Consider the following 18,059-nt stretch of genomic DNA (forward strand, 5'->3'; position numbering starts at 1 on the left):
AATAAAAACAAGAATAGTAACTAGTATCAATAACTTCAATAATTTAGAATAATTATTAATTATCTTTTTAGTAAAACTCTCACTGAATAATCATTAATTTAACAAATATTCAGTTTATCCAATATCCTATAACAAATAACATGTTAATTAAAATGATAAAATTACGTAAGAGAAAATATTTTTAATATAGGAATTTCTCATTAATATTTTAAAGTAATATTAACATTATAATTTAATAAATAATATTATTAATATTATTTGATGAAAATTATTACATATATTAAATAATTTATTTTATTATTATTATTATTTTATGACTAAGAATATTAAAATTAAAATTATAAAGAATTATCTTTTATTACTATATAATTTCTATAATTATTATTGTGATAAATCTTAAATTATAATAAGAACTAGAAAGGATACAAATACAAATATAATAAATAAAAATATATTATTATAATATAAAATAGAGAAGTGGTAAACAATACAGTTCTCTAAACATTTGTTTTCAAATATTTTGACCCATGTCATCACTCATTCACCATAATAAGGATGACCATGAATAGACCTAAAGCTATCCACTTGCAGTTCTGTTTAAAAAAAAGTTATCTATAAAAAAACACTCATAAATTATTTATACTTATATTTATAAATATCCGTAAATTTTTTTATTGTTTATAATTTTAAATTAAATTATTAAGAATAAAAATTTAAAATATAGATCAAATGAAAAACTAATTTTAAATATAATTTTAGTAAGTATACATTAAAATATTAATATAAATAAATTGAATTTAAAAAAAAATTAAATAATTATAAATTTAGAAAAAAGAAAACTTTCTAAAATTAATCCCGGTAATCTATGCACGCGTATCTAAAATATTTTATGACTAGGAATTATTTTATGCCTAATAACTCAAACTTCCCAAAGTTTCCTGGCATTCATTAAACACGAATTTAATCTACTACAAGATTCTTCCTCTTATTTTTATTTTTTCTTTTATCGAGCAGCACTGTAGACTCCTCGCAAAAGACTTGTGGTCTTATTCTGTTCTCTTTTTTGTTTCTTATCAAGCAGCACTATAAATTAAGTTCATTTTACACAGTCAAATAATAATATTTAGATTATAATTATGTTATTTTTTAATTTCAACTCTGTTGCTTTTCCTCACAGCAATATGCTCTCACTTAGAGGTATACCAATTAATTTCGTATTAAACGTCTCTGGTGTATTTGGATGTAACTGTGAAGTCTGATTTCTCCTTGTGGTATATTATCCACGACCTTCTTTTACAATAATGTTTTTAAAAATTTGAGAAGTCAATTTTAAAAATTTGAATACTGTCAATATTTTGTATTTATAATAATGTTTTTAAAATTTATCAGAATCAACCTATATTGTAACGAAAATAATTATTATTATAAATATTTTTTTAACAGTAAAATAAATATTTTCACTAAAATTAAATTATAGGAATTCCTTTTTTTATTATATAAAGAGGATATTTTTTATTCACATTTTTTCAATCTTACTTTTTAACTGTTTTTTTAATTTAATTATTTTTTAAATTAAGTAAATATAAATCATTTACAAAATAAATAAAAATATCTATCATTAAATTGTAAAAATTATTTATATTTTTTTATAATTATAATTTCAACATTTTTTGGGTAGTGCAAGTATTTTCACTAATGATAATAATTAAATTTAGGTTTAAACTCTCGATTGGTCATCATATTTGTGTGTCAATCTCAAGTGAGTCATCGTATTTGATGTGTATCGTTTGATTAGGTAGAATTTTTATTTAAATTAAAAGATTATGAAAAGACAAAATTTAATTGGTTAATATTAAAATTATAGGGTATATCTAATGTAACATTCCAAAAATACAGTATAAACTATATAATAGAATAATTACATTTAATAGTAATTCAGATCAGTCTTAAATTAAAAAGAGTGTACGGTTATGGCCGGACGGCCTTACAGATAGAGTTATAAACTTAAACTGTACAACGGTACAAAACTAACTGAACAATTTACAAAATAATATACCACTACAAAAAAGTAGGGCATTACCGAAGGCCATAAGCCCTCGGAAATTGCCAAAAGCCGTCGATAATGGATGTTTACCGAAGACCTATCGACGGCCAAAAATCCTTCGGTAAATCCCTTGTCGCTAACCATTACCGAGGGCTTCTGCCCTTCGGTAATTACCGAGGGCCATTCGGTATTTACCGAAGGCCGAAAGCCCTCGGAAATTACCGAAGGGCAGAAGCCCTCGGTAATGGTTAGCGACAAGAGATTTACCGAAGGGCAGAATCCTTCGGTAATGGGCAGACGAGGGCATTTACCGAAGGGCAAAAGCCTTCGGTAAAATGGAGAGCAGGTTTCAGAGAAATGGTTTTCCCTCTGCAACCCAGACCTGTATAACAAATTTCATTTACAAACAGACCTGCATAACAGTTTTCAAACACATACAAACATGCATAATGTGCATCTCAAAGATCCAATCAATGATCAATATCCAAGGCACCTCAAATAATCCACAGGACATTGATTAATGTATAAATAATGTATTTATAGTTCAAACATAAAACAATGTAACACAAGGATGTTGTAACATCCGAAGTCTGTAAGTACATCTAACATTGAAATGATATCAACTCAAAATGTTCTAATATCCAAATGTTTGTCTAACAAGTAATAAGAAAATGAAACCTAATAATGTACATAACTATCATCAGAATGATTTTCATCATCCTGCTCCTCTATTGATGGCTGGACTGGTGTGGGTTGGACTGATGAGGGTTGGACTGAAGTGGGCTGCTGAGTGGCAGCAGGTGATGAGGACGGTCGTGATTGGGTGGGAGGGATATTTTGTACGTCCTGTGAGGTTTGAGGCAAGACAGTCATGACCAGGGCCTTTAAATTTTTAAACTCTGCTCTGAGATCAGTGAGCTCCTGGTCACGTTAATGGAGTTCCTGCCTGAGTTGAAGAACCTCGTCAGGAGTACTGGTGGAAGAAGAAGGCTGGTGCTTCAGAGTACCTCCTCTGGATGCTGTATAGTTTGCAGCAAGCTGTCCCGCACCATACACTCGTCCCTTTTTCTTCCCACCAACGGTGTCGATCCAGCACTGCGTCCTACGGATGTCATCATCTGCATTACTGGTAGCATCTGGTGTAGGAGCTGACTCATGTTCAGATCTAACCTGTGAAAGTCTCGTAGAAAAGTCTTCCTGTTGAAACATTAAAAGCAATGTCAGGGAACGATAGTATAACAGAAATGAACAATTAATAATAGTGTTATTTGCTTACATGAGTCTTCCGAGATCTTTCATCAACAAATTGATTAGTTCCCTTCCGAACATGAGTCTGTGCAAAGACCTCATCAACATGGACCGCCCGTCCTAGAGCCTGTGCCTGTAACATAATTAAGAATTACAAGCGTACATATGAAATACAATATACATAACTTATTGAAGAAAGAAAAAGTTATGTAATGAGATTATACCATACGAATGGCATGCTCATGAATGGTGATCGACCCACCAGTATGCAGGGTGCCACCCCTTTCAGACGCTCTGTTCCGCTGGGCTTTGGCACACTTATTGCGGAACTCTACTGTATTCCAATGGGCCAGTAAAGAGTTCCAAATGTGCTCACCCAGCCAGTTAGGGCGCTGTCCTGCATTCCGGGCATCCCTAAACATCTCTGACAGCCGATGAGATGCTTTCATGTGGAAATTTCTGTGTATCTGAGTTTCATGTTCAGGTTTCCACTACACCTTCATCTGTAACATTAAAGAGAACAAACATTGATTACAGAACATACTAAAATAAGACGGACATTAGTGTAATAGATTGCTGACCTGAAAGCGCTGCCAGAATGGCTTTCTGTCGTCATGAGGTATTGCTCCCCAAGTAGGCCATGGAGTTAAAAATTGTTGCTTTATTGAACGTGTGATGGCCTGGGAAGCAACCCTAGATGGAATAAACCTGCATAACAAAACTCATTTCAATTACAATATGGTTTAAACATCAAATGATATCAACAAATTATAAACTTACCCTTTACCATAGGGCTCAATCCATGGTCGATCATGGAGGGGCGAGTCAAGATCTTCATCATCACCACTTGAATCTGGATCACCAAGTGGTGTGACAGTCTCAGAAGGAGGTACAGAAGATGAGGAAGGTATAGAAGTAGGGTCAGGGAGAGGAGTGGGGGTAATAACAATAGGGGGAGGAGTGGGGGTGGCAATAAGAGGAGGAGGAATAGGGTCTGCTGCAAGGGTTGTAGAAGCGTGTGCTGCAGGAGGAGGAGAAGGGTCTACTACAGTGGTAGTAGAAGGGTGTACTACACGAGGAGGAGGAGTAGGGTCTACTGCTGGTGTAGGAGTCTGTATACTAGGGGTAGGAGGAGGCCCCACAGATGATGAACTACCGGGAGCAAGGGTAGGTAGTCTAGCAGGCACCCTAAGTACATACTTTGGTGCCTGCCGTTTCCTCTTTGTAGGCCTTGCTACCCCTTTTCCTTTATCAGGACGCTCTGAACCTTGTCCTGTCATTACTGCATTGAAATGGTTACAAACAAAGCGAATAAATATAAATAAATAAAGAAGGATGAATTGTTTTCAAAGTCAATGTACTAGTAATTGCATACAACTTAAAGATGGTATTTTAGATAATGGTAATGAAATGATAGTCCAATTTGCTACAATAGATGTTCAACATTCAATCATCGTCATCATGATCATCATCTTCATCTTCATCATCGTCTTCTTCTTCTTGTTCTTCTTCTTCATCGTCATCATCATCATCATCTTCTTGTTCTTCTTCTTCAGCATGGTGACGAAGAGCATTGTCGACCATCTCTTGCATGTAGGCAAATTGATCTATCTCACATGTATGTACAACAGTATTCGAACCTGATGCAAGCCGTTTTTCAGCTGCAGTGGAGGTTGAAGGAATTTCTTCACCATGAAATGTCCAAACCGTGTAATTAGGCATGAACCCTTTTTGGTAAAGGTGAACTTTGACGACTTCATCTTTCAAAATCCTTGTACAATCGCACTTGATGCATGGACATCGAATCCCTCCATCAAGGGCATAATATTGATATCGTCGGGCTGTCTCCACGAACTCTTCAACTCCGATGACAAAAGATTCCTTCAAACCTCTCCTTCCACTATAACAACGGTCGTACATCCATCCACGATGGTTGACAAAATGGGCCATGTTCTGTGACAAGCCAAACAAATAAAAACTTAGCCAAAACAACAACACTCCATGTGACATAAGTAATAAACCTATTACTACTCAAGTCGAACATGGAAGGAAATTTGAACACTATGGTCATAGGCATTCAATTAGGGCATCCAAAGAGAAGTCCTCCATATCGAAATGCCTTAGACACACTAAGGGGCTGTGTATTAAAGTTGGAGGAGACAACTTATTACTACTGAAGTTCTCTTGTCTAGAGTACTTCCAAATATTTTGTAGGTTCTAAGTGTTTAGTGTATTGTTACCCTTCTCATTGTTTTGAGAATGTGTAGTACCATAGGTTTTTAAATGACTACTCCACTTAATGAAGTTATAGGCTAAGAAATGAAATACAAGGTAAATGAACAAACCATATAGACATCAATATAATTTTGTAACACTAGATACTAAAACAGAACTTACAAAAACAATGATTCAGTTTAGCCATTACCTTGAGATCAGAGAGACCAATGACACAAGCACAGTCCACTACTTTAGCACCAGCAAGTTCTACAATTAAAAGAAAACTTAACCATTTTAGGAACACCTCCTTAAAGTATTCTTTATATTGTATATATATAAAAGGAGAGGCACTAGAACAGATGAAACAAGCAAGAAAAAGCAAAAACGAAGACCAAAATCAAGTGCAATGATTGGAAATATCAAACACCACTAAAATAAGCAAACTGCACCAGAAAATGACACTTAAAGTGGTGCTAGCAGTGGCAAAAATAAATGGCAGGGTGTCTAAGGGTTAATTGAGACTTCAAGGAAGTTTATATCATCAATTTGGATGTGTGCATACACTTAAACAACAAAGGAAAAGACTGCAGCAGAAAATCAATAATCCACTTCCAATTTCAAGCAAATTTGATGGTTTGGATGGTCATTTTGCAGATAGGATTGTAAATGACCATTTGAATAGTTCACAGCAGTTTTAAATGCCGAAATAAACTTGTGCAAACATATACAAATCACAGAAACATTCAAACTCAACAATTCAAAACAGTTGTACCCAATTATGCAGCACTTTTAATCAAAACTGTACCAGAAAATGTGGTTGGAATATAGAAAAATCAGTGAATGGAATGTGTACAATCACTTAGGCAACAAAGAAATTTTGTAAAACTGTAACAGTGTTTTGTTCCCAGATTTCCAGCAATCTGGTTTTAACTCATTTCCAGAAATTTTGATCTGTTGATGGATGAAGTGGATTGCTTACTTCAATGAATTGACTTGGCTATGGGACCACAAGCTCACGGGTTGATTGGTTTAAGAGGGACCAAGATGGAAAATTAGTGTTTGACGGACACTAATTTTCTTGCTGTGAAGAAAATGTATGTTTGGCTACTTGTATAGCTTTGTGCTTGTTGCTATCTCTAGGAGCAGCTAGCTATGTGTTTATGTTCTTGATGATTAGCATAAAAGTAACATGTTTTAATTGTTCCAGATCCTAGATACGTGTTCTATGATCCATTTCTGAGATGAGTTTCTGAGATTTTGGGAAACAGTTTGTTCACTTTACTTGTACATCCATTTTAGACCATAATTTAGTTGTATATATTTAATTGGCTTTCTTCCAACCTGCTTCAAGTTCCAGTATTCTGTTGTCCTTTACCTTAGTGATTTGGTGATTTGCTCGTTATAGTATAATAATGTTCCTGGTTTTAGGTAAACCAAAATTTGATTGAACCATAAACTGTAGCCAAATATACAAGTAGCCAAACCACAAGGTCTAACAGTTTGGTTTCACCTTGATTTCAACCTGCATTTTGACTTTTCTTGCTTTATTAATATACTCTACACCTGTGTTAGGATCTATTAAAAATCTGGTTTTGTCCATAATAAGTCAGTTCTGTTCCAGCCTTACTTTCTCATTTCTGGTGCTGTTTACATGGTTATTGGTGCAGATTTTGTGCTACAGTCCAGGTTTTCACTTGAAGGGTGTCTTACAGCTTGTGCAGAAGATTTTCAAAGCAAAGAATTTAATTCAATCACAGCTTAAGTACCAAATTTCCACGTGATTTTGGAGTTTGAATAAGCTAAATTCATAGAGGAAAACCTTGCAGCATAGTGCAATTGCTCGTGATTTAAATTCAACCTATGCATAATTGTTTTGGACAACTTTGTGAAGACCATTAAGAATGAGATGAATGTGCTCTACTTGAAGTTTCACGGTTGCATGAGGAGCTAAACAGCATAATCAATACTCTGTAGTACCCAATATTGTTCCAGAAGATTGAATCCTCTTTCAACAAGGATTGAAGGGCTAAAGCACCAAGACAGATACAGAAAGAAATTCAAAATCAGTGAATACATGGAGCAGTACAGTAGTTTATCTTGATCCTATTTGAGTTTTGAACTTGTAATCTGTTTTCTTTTGTTTTCTTGAAAAAGGTCATTAAGAAAATTTGATATAATACATCCTTCTCTTCCTAGAGATATTGAATCCTTTGCTCTTAACATATATCTTTCTACATTACAAGAACATGCAAGTGAGTGGTGGAGTCATATAGGTAATATAGTGTCAACAAAGGTAGAAAATCCTTCATTCATGATTGGTATGAGCTAAGAGCTTGCATGAGAAGAAACTTTGTTTCTCCTTCAACCAAGAGAGACCTAGAATTAATGGGATACCTCACTTTTGAGGGAAAAACATTTATGATAGGTGTACATGGTTTCTCTACAAGGGAAATTGAATTTAAAGAAAAACTTGAGAAACTCTTGGATAACAATAGAAATAGCGAGACTAGAAGGAAAGAAGAGGAATTGAGAGAAAAGATAGAAGAATAAATGAGAAAGACAGAAGAAGACAAGATAGCACAAGATGAGAGAAGAGAAAAATAAAAGAGCGAAAAGGAGCATTTGCTACTGATAGCAAATTCTACTCCTACAATTCAAAGGGAACCAAAAAGGGAAGGTTTCCAATCCTTTAATTCTTCTTCAATTATGTTAAAGTCTTTGCATGATAACTTCTCCTTTAAACCAAAAAGGGAAGGTCTCCAATCCTTTAATTCTTTGCATTCACGTTCAACTACTGTGTTTGTGTGTTTTGGTTTGTAAAAGACCAGTCAAGCCTTTATATAGGCTAAAGCAAACACCTAAAACTGGAAAATGAATCAACAACACAGGTAACAACTAACTAAGTACCTAAATCAAAGGTATCAACTAACTAAGTACCTATATCACATGCACACATACCATGATATCATCACCAGTTTCATAACAGCATTTATTCTAATATACTTAAACAAAACTGAATCAAATGTCCAGGACTTTAATACATTTAAAACCTTCATACCCTTTACCAATATGGCCATAACACTACATTTGACACATGCAACATAGCTTGGAATATAAGAAAAAATAGCATTGAACCTAATATGACCATAGCAATCTATGGTTTCAATCCTTACCAAACATGCATAACAGTAATACAAGCAATGTAATTCCTAAGATGAACTCAAAACACTCTAATAATACAATCTCATTCTTTAAGTAATGCAACGACATTTGTTCAACATTTAAACATAATTCTACACCAATGCTAGCTTCATTCAGAGACAAAGAGCTTACCTCCACGCTACAACCAGCTCCCTGGACGAAGACAGCCTCCTAACACCACACTTTTTCCCTACACTACGCTTCACTCCGCCTTCAACGCACCACTACAATTCCAATAATTTTCCAATCATATTTAGTGTTAAACAAAATCTCCAATGACAACCAAAACCAATACACATATATTCAGGTTAACTCACACATGCATCACAAACAGGGCAGCCACCAAAAGCTACTTAATTTAAAGTAATAATATGAACCAATTACTCACCTCTACGGTAGCGACAACCCTCGAACACCCTCTGTTGCGCAACCCTTCTCACGCAACGAAAGGTACTTTGTCACACAACCCCTGGATTAGCCTCCCTTGGCAACTACAAGCTCTGCCCACACCGCGACAACACCTCCTGACACCGCCAAACCACCGTCGTAAAGAAATAGCAACTCGACAGCTTCAGAATCAATGGCAATGATGGTTTCGGAAGGTGAACGTAAGAGGGAGGTAAAGATTAGGGCACGGTAGAGTGGAAAGCGGGGACGGGAGTGAAAGATTGGGACAAGCTCTTCGGAAAGTATTTGGGAAAATGGAAGAGGGAAATCCCAAATTCAGATTTCATTAAGTGAATGCATATACCGACGGCCAAAAGCCTTCGGTATATCCTCTGTGTAATACCGAGGGCCAAAAGCCTTCGGTAATGACCAACTTTTTTGACCGTCGAAAAATCCTTCGGTATTACCATTTTTATCGAGGGGCAAGTGCCCTTCGGTAATTTTCCTTCGGTATTCAACGATTTTGTAGTAGTGTACCAATCAATCATACATTACCAAAAGGGGAAGGTGATCGAACGACCACCTCACTACCAAAAACTAAACTACTGACCGAACGTTCTACAGTTCGGTCTTAACTTCAACCTCGACCAAATTTTCTTCTTCCAGCGCATCTTCCAACAGCTCGCCCCCTTCTGCTCACATCCACACGGATGATCATTGCAACGACAAGACGAACGTACAAAACAAGACACGACAGGAAAATACAGGGTAAGCTTATGTAATTTAATTCATGCATAAACATACATTTCAAACAATCCAACAAACAAGATAAATTTCATCATACATATCATACAAAGCCTATTACTAGACTCACGGTCCGGACTATATGAAATCTGTGTAGCTACAGGCGTTCGTGCACGCGGGTGATGTAGTAATTGGGATGCCCTCAACAGCTGCCACCCGAGGTTAGTCCTATCTGTCCAAAGTACCCCTAAGGACTAGGACCTCCTGCCATTCCCACACATGACCTACCCTCCTCTACGTGAAGACGAGTATTCACGGAACATCAGGATGAACAGTCAGCTTAGCATGCCCACAGTCATACTTTACCAATTCCAATATTCATACATGAGTCGTTCCTCCCCGGAACGCTCGTCCATAATTCACAACATTTCATCCATCTCATATTCTCGTATCTTACGTTATTACTCCTCTCACTTAAACATTTTTAACAAAGATCCGTAAGAGTACTTAATACCGAACGTTCAACACTAATTTAGAACGAGACCGAACACTTGAAGCGAGACTTAGAAGTCTTCAGTTCCAGAAGGAATTTAGACTAAAGGGTATTGCCGGTTGAGAAAGAAACCGAGTAAAATCAATTATCACAATAAACGAATGAAATGAGCGTTATTTAAAAGTGAGTCAATTAGATGAACTGACTTTTGAGGACTTCAACCGAACATCGAAATGACCATGCCCAGTACTATGGCTCTATGCTATAACCAATGAATACAGATACTTCGAGACTTTCCAAGAAGAAGACTTAGGATAATTCCCATGAAGAAACCGAACGATTATGAAAACTTAGCTTATTTTGATTTAGTATATAAAAATCTGAATGACAGTCAAAGACTGAACACTATAGTGAGCGAACCCTAGAGGCTTGAACGAACGCTCTTATGATGAAGTTTAGCTTAAGAAGCTAGAACGAGTGCCTGGTGTAAGACCAAACACTTGCTTAGGACGAACACTTAGTATAAGACCTAGTGTTACTAAATTTAAAGAGAAGAGGTTTGATAAATATACTAAAATATTATTGGAGTAGCGTTTAAGAATAACTAAAATATACAAATACGTATAAAGATATATATACTTAAGCTTATCAAGGAATACCAAGACGCAACTATACTTGGCCGAACGCCAAAGCATAGTATTAAAACACGCAGACGCTATTCCTCAACTAGGATTCTTCCCAAATGAAAGAATCCAATTCTAACCAGGTTCACTTAGAAAACCGAACGGTCAAAGACCGTTCAGTAACGAACGTACACTTTCATAGGGGAATTTCACACTTAGGAATCATTTATCTCAATTCAATTTCTCAACGTTTAACTACATAAGTTCATACATCTATATCATATCAATTTCATATATTTCGTACATCAGAACATAGCACAACCATATTTCATTTCCAGTCTTCAAATCAACGAACGCTCATACAGTACAATAAACATACAGATTAAATTAAATAAGCTTCCCTTACCTCTAGTGTGAACGATCGTCCTAGAGGCAGAAATACAGTGCACCACTACCGGTTCTTCTACTCTCAATGCTCGACAATTTTTCAACTAAACCAAGAAAATCAAAACACTCTGAGAACTACTCATTTGAAGAATGGCGATCAATACAGAAAAACATAACTGGATTTGCATGCCTAGGAAAATGAACGATTGGGTGAAGAGAAGGACTTACCAGCTCAGCTTTAGAAACCGAACGGTTTAATTGGAAGCTCTTGACGCCGGAAACACTTCTACGGTGTCTGAATGATGATCGGAGAAGAGAAAGGGTGAGTTTTCTTAGAGAGAAGATGAAGAAGATGTAGTGAGAAAGAGAAGAAAAAGAGGTTTTTCAGAATCTAGGAAGAAGGGTGCATGCAAAGAGTGAGACAGCAGTTTTCAAAAAAATTAGTTTTGCTTCCCTCGTCAAAACGAGCGTCCGCTCATCTGCTAACACCTGCCTTCCACTATCTGATTTCCAGATCCTTGTTGCTTGACACCTGGCGTCCGTTCAGAGGGGTTTTGGATGCGTTTTTAATGGTTCTGACATCTAACTATGTCCTTACTCTTTCTGTTGATACTAAGGGTAGTGATTGGATAATTGATTCAGGTGCTACTGATCATATGACTTGTGATCCTCATATATTTACTAATTTTTCCTCTAATTATTCTAAATCTGTTATTATTAATGTCAATGGGGTCTCATCTCCTATTGAAGGTATAAGTATTATATCTCTCTCACCCTCCTTATCGATTCCTGATGTTTTATTTGTTCCTACATTAAACTGTAATCTTATCTCCGTCAGCAAGTTAACCAAATCACATTTTTGTGTTGCCTTGTTTTACCCAACCCATTATCTTTTTCAGAACATTCATTCCAAGGAGAAGATTGCTAGTGGTAGAGAGAGTGAAGAACTGTATTATCTTGAAAATGTCTCACAATCAAATCATAAAAAAGGATTGGCTTGTCTTGCGAACGATCACATACAAGATAAAAACAAAAAAGAAATTTGGTTGTGGCATAGATGGTTGGGACATCCCTCTTTTGGTTATTTAAAAAATTATTTCCATTACTATTTCATAAATGCAATATTTCTGATTTTTTTTGTGAAACTTGTGTTTTGGAAAAAAATCATCGTGTTGTGTTTCCTTTAAGCAATAGATGGTAATGTCCCATCTCATTTATGGGGTGAGGCTGTGAGTTCTGCCGTTTATTTAATTAATCGGACCCCTTCTAGTGTGCTTAACTTTCGAAGGCCTTTTGATGTGTTGTCTGATCATTGTATCCTTCCTTCCATAGTTTATTTATCACCTCATATTTTTGGATGTGTTATATATGTTCACTTACACCCACATCAACGTACAAAGCTTGAAGAACGAGCGATCAAATGTGTTTTTGTTCGGTATGGATCAACTCAAAAAGGTTATCGTGCTTACCATCCACCATCAAGGAAATTTTATATTTCTATGGATGTGACATTTAATGAGAATGAATTTCTTTATGTTGATTCTCCACTTCAGGGAGGCAATGAAAGTGAAGTGCATAATTAATCATGATGTTGGTATGTTTGATTGTGAAGATAAATTATTGTGTAAGGATCATTCTGCAGGAAGTGAGCCAATCCTAAATATGGACCCTTCTTTTCTGGATAATATAGTGTCTTCTGATCATAACCAATTGGCTCAATCTTCTCCACAGGTTCAACTTGACTCTTTAGAGGTACCTTCTGATCCTATCTCTGATAATTCTAATTTAGATGAAATTGATCATGGAATTGATTCTTGTCTGCGTGAGACCACCAGGACACCAAACATTGAGTCTACTACTGTTCAATACATTCTTCCACCTCGTTCTAACCGTGTTCAACCTCTAGTTAAATATGAACCAGACCTCCAAGCCAAAGTTAAATATCCCATTACTAAATATGTGTCATCTCACAGGTTATCTCAATCATATGCATCATTTGTATCTCAATTATCTTCAATTTCTATTCCTAGTAATGTACATGAAGCTTTGGCAGATCCTAGATGGACCGAAGCAATGGTTGAGGAGATGACAACTTTAGAAAAAAAAACAATACTTGAGATCTTATGTCCTTACCAAGAGGGAAGAAAACTGTGGGCTGCAAATGGGTCTTTACAATTAAGCATAAAGCTGATGGAACTATTTAGAGGTATAAAGCACGACTTGTGGCTAAAGGTTACACTTAGTCTTATGGTGTAGATTACCAAGAGACGTTCGCACCAGTAGCCAAGCTCAATACTGTGAGAATACTTTTGTCGCTAGCTGCAAACCAAGATTAACCTCTTCTACAATTTGATGTAAAAAATGCTTTCATACACGGAGAAATTTCAGAAGAAATTTATATGGATTCTCCACCAGGCATGACTGATTTAATTGGAATGAATGTTTGCAAATTAAAGAAGGCTCTATATGGATTAAAACAATCCCCAAGAGCATGGTTTGGAAGGTTTACCAAGTCTATGAAGGCTTTTGGCTATAAAGCAAGTAACTCTGATCACACCTTATTTTTTAAGAGGGGAAAAGAAAAAATTACAGCTTTGATTATATATGTAGATGACATGATTGTTATAGGAAATGACCAAGATGAGATTTCTAGTTTACAACAATATCTTGCATCTGAATTTGAGATGAAACAACTTGGAAACCTCAAATATTTTTTGGATATTGAAGTAGCTAGATCAAAACATGGTATTTTTCTATGCCAAAGAAAATATACTATTGATTTACTATCGGAAACTGGGCTGCTTGGGAGTAAACCAGCTGATACACAATTGAACAAAATCATAAACTCTTTCAATGCTCAATTCAGTAAGCATAGATAGAGGAAGATACCAAAGGCTGGTAGGAAAATTAATTTATTTGTGTCATACACATCTAGATATCACCTATGCAGTGAATGTTGTTAGTCAATTTATACATGACCCACGGAAGCTTCATATGGGTGTTGTTGAAAGGATTTTGAGATATTTGAAGTCCGCTCCCGGAAAAGGAATTTTGTTCTGAAATCATGCAAAATTAAAGGTAGAAGGGTACACTGATGCAGATTGGGCAGGTTCAAAAGATGATAGAAGATCTACCTCTGGATACTTTACTTTTGTAGGAGGGAATCTTGTAACTTGGAGGAGTAAAAAACAACCTGTAATAGCAAGATCTAGTGCTGAAGCAGAATTCATAGGCATGGCACTAGGTGTATGTGAACTTTTATAGATTAAAAATGTGTTATCAGATTTGGGCTTTAAACAAAATGAAGCTACGAGTTTGTACTGTGACAATACTTCGGCTATAGCAATTTCTCACAATCCTGTGCAACATGATAGAACAAAGCATGTGAAGATTAGTAGACATTTCATCAAAGAGAAACTTGAAGTTGAAATAATTTCATTTCCTTTTGTAAGATCAGAATTGCAGTTGGCTGATGTTCTCACCAAAGGAGTGTCAAGAAGATTGTTTAATGAGTCTCTATTCAAGTTGGGAATGTGTGATATCCATGCACCAACTTGAGTGGAGGTGTTAAGATATGCTAAATATTCTATTAAAGGATATTAGGCATTCAAATATTGTGTTAGTTATAATTTAGATATTATTATAATTTGTCAAATTTGTGCACATGTCATTCCTTTAATAGATGAAGAATTATAGGATCCTTGAATGTATATATATATATATATGGTACTCTACTCTTTGAAATAATACATCAGAATTATTCTTTAAACCTTTTATTAAATAATAGTTCAGAGTAACTGAACTGAGTTATTTTTTAGTTAAGTTATAGTACAGTGCAGGTTAGTAAACTATTTTTTCAGTTTACTATAGTATACTTCAGTTACTTATAGTTCAATTTAATGCAAAGCAAATCCAGTTACAAATGCATCTTGCTTTTCAAAATCCTTAGTTCAAAGGTGGTGCAGAAGCAACTAAAAAATGTCGAAAAAAAGTACAACAATGATATAAACAGTGATTAAAAAAATATTTATACAAGCTTCTTTCAAACTAGTAAGTTATGCTATGATTTCATACGATGTAGAATAAACACATTTTTCATAGCCTGAAGAGAAAAGAAAAATAGAAGTTCAGGATGATTTCTTTTTCAAAATTATTAATGTTTCAACATTCAAATATTTTACGCTTAATTTCCCGAAAGCATTATGTAAATACTGCGTAACATGTACTCATTATGATGACATCAGTAATATAATCCAAAGTATGAAGCTACTTTACTATATATATATATATATATATATATATATATATATATATATATATATATATATATATATATATATATATACTATATATACCAACTCAGCATAATTGCTTATTCAAAAGTAAGTGTTCTGGTATCTTCTAAAAGAATATCACATCTCATAGTTACAAAAACCTGTAGCAGTTTTTCAAAGAAAACAAACTAATTTGATCTTAAAGTTTAAAGGAACTAGAATAATGCAAATGCATAAAAAAAAAGCATCCATAAAAAAAGTAAATGGTTTGATTGGATGGAATTACAGTTGCTTAAGTTAAGCACCTGTCTTTTCAACACCTCACAACATTCTCAAGCAAAAAGTTCCATAAATGTTTGACATTATTCATCAACATAGGTAAATGTATTCATATTTATATATTTATATTCATCAATAAGACAAGTACTGTTATTCATTATTACACTCTAAATCATTATGGTACCAAAAGTGAAAGGATGCTACGTAGATAATTAACCTGGAACACTCTAAATCACTCTCAGAACACTTAACATAATTAACCTAACGAGATAAACATTTTGACTTACTAGGATCATGTTTGGTCAAAGAAGCAATGCCTCAAAAATTTTATGCAATATCAGAATTTCTATTTGTATGATAGTAGCTATTGAAAGCATACACTACAAGAAATATGTTTATTACCGAAGGATTAACACCGACGGTCTTTTATCCTTCGGTAAGGCAGTGACAGTACCGAAGGAATACGCCCTTCGGTAAAAGGTTCAATTGAGTGAAATGAGAATTTGGGATTTCACTAACCCATTCTCCCAAATTCAGTTGTGAAATCTTCTCCCTCCCAAAACCTCTGGACCCTAATCTCAACGATGGCCATTTTTTCGCAATTCCCGCTTCTCTCTTCTCCCCTCGCCGCCGCACACCGTCTCCCTCCTCTTCGGCAAACCCCAACACCACCCCTTCCTCCTCTACGCCAAATGCAAACCCTCCGATGACATCGACACCTCCAACAACGTCAACCCATTGGAAGACATCCCTCGGAGCCTGCGGAGGGATTTGTCACCCCTCCCTCCTTCGACGATGGCCCCCTCAAGACGGAGGACGAGATCGTCTCAGCCTACGAGGAGCTCTACGGCCCCACCTTCAGCGGCGTTTTCGTGCTCGGGAATGACGTCTTCGAAACGGACGCCCTGGTGAAGCAGGACACGGGGTTCGGGTCCAACACGAAGAAGGAGAAGGTCCGCGACGGGTTCGAAGATAGGGTGGTCCAAGTGAGAAGGGTGATGAAAGTTGTTAAGGGAGGGAAGCAGTTGCCGCCGTCGCCGTTCAGAAGTCGTCGTCGTCGTTCAAAAGTCCGCCTCCAATGCCAGGAGGAACATCGTGAAGGTGCCAATGGCTAAGTACTCCACTTTTCCCCACAGGTACACACTCAGTTTCTGCTTAGAATGTTATAGTTCTTTTGCTTCCTTGTATCTTCTGGAATTGGAGACTGAGATTAAGATTGAGATTGAGTTTCAGTTTGCTTCTCTTGTATTCATCATGTTTCCCCTTGTTGGTTCATCCCAAGAGCACCAGAAAATTACAAGCAGCCCTTCACGAACCAAAGAATATAAGGTTAGTTGTAGCATTGATTTACTGTTAGATTCCAAATTTTAGTTCATTTTTTATCCTAAAGCTTGTTAGTAGCTAATGAGATTATGCATTGGTTTGTCAGAGATCCGGGACAATGCAAAATTTAGACTTGTACAATTTGAACAGAAATCTTCCAAGAGAGCTAACTGAATCAGCTTAAGCTGTCTATTAGGGTGAAGGAAGTTCATGCCAGTGAAGAAATTCAAATCAGTTAAGCAGTATAATTCTTGTGTTCTTGGTTAAAGTTTCATTTTTTATGTTAGAAGTCACCTATTTTTATGTGTACTATAATTTATATTAACTACTATAAACCAGCGAGCCAGTCTAAGTCACCTATTTTTATGAAAACAGTAGTTGTCTGATAACTTTTAAATTACTCATCCATTTATAATCCAGCTAGTTAACTTTAAAATGCTTTTATATCACACGAAACAATGACCTCAACCATGTATTGTGCCTTAAGTTCTTGTACTTGGTTCTGGTTTACTTTAAGAATGCTATATCACAGAAAGTGGATGATTATCTTGCTCGAGTCAGAAAATGATTTTAACCATGTACTCATTGTACATTAGTTTTTTTCAAGAGAATTACCACTGGACTAAACTTTACAAGTGATCATTTAGTTTTTCAAGAGAAATAACAAACATACTTCAGAACTAAATTTGTATATTATAGTTTTAACTTTATATATATATATATATATATATATATATATATATAACTTTATAACTTTATATATATATATATATATATATATATATATATATATATATATATATATATTTCGTGATTCTTAATTTTTTTTAGTGAGAAAC

General features: G+C 35.4%; 1 protein-coding gene and 1 pseudogene across 1 annotated transcript in view; one reads left to right on the forward strand and one right to left on the reverse strand.

Annotated features, from left to right (window-relative positions):
- LOC108330204 (phospholipid-transporting ATPase 10) overlaps nucleotides 1–18,059 on the reverse strand; it is a 39,138-nt gene that overhangs the window by 12,857 nt on the left and 8,222 nt on the right.
- Nucleotides 9,291–17,404, forward strand: LOC108330207 (uncharacterized; annotated as a pseudogene).

The sequence above is a fragment of the Vigna angularis genome, chromosome 4 (genome assembly GCF_016808095.1).
Source record: "Vigna angularis cultivar LongXiaoDou No.4 chromosome 4, ASM1680809v1, whole genome shotgun sequence".
Lineage (NCBI taxonomy): Eukaryota > Viridiplantae > Streptophyta > Magnoliopsida > Fabales > Fabaceae > Vigna > Vigna angularis.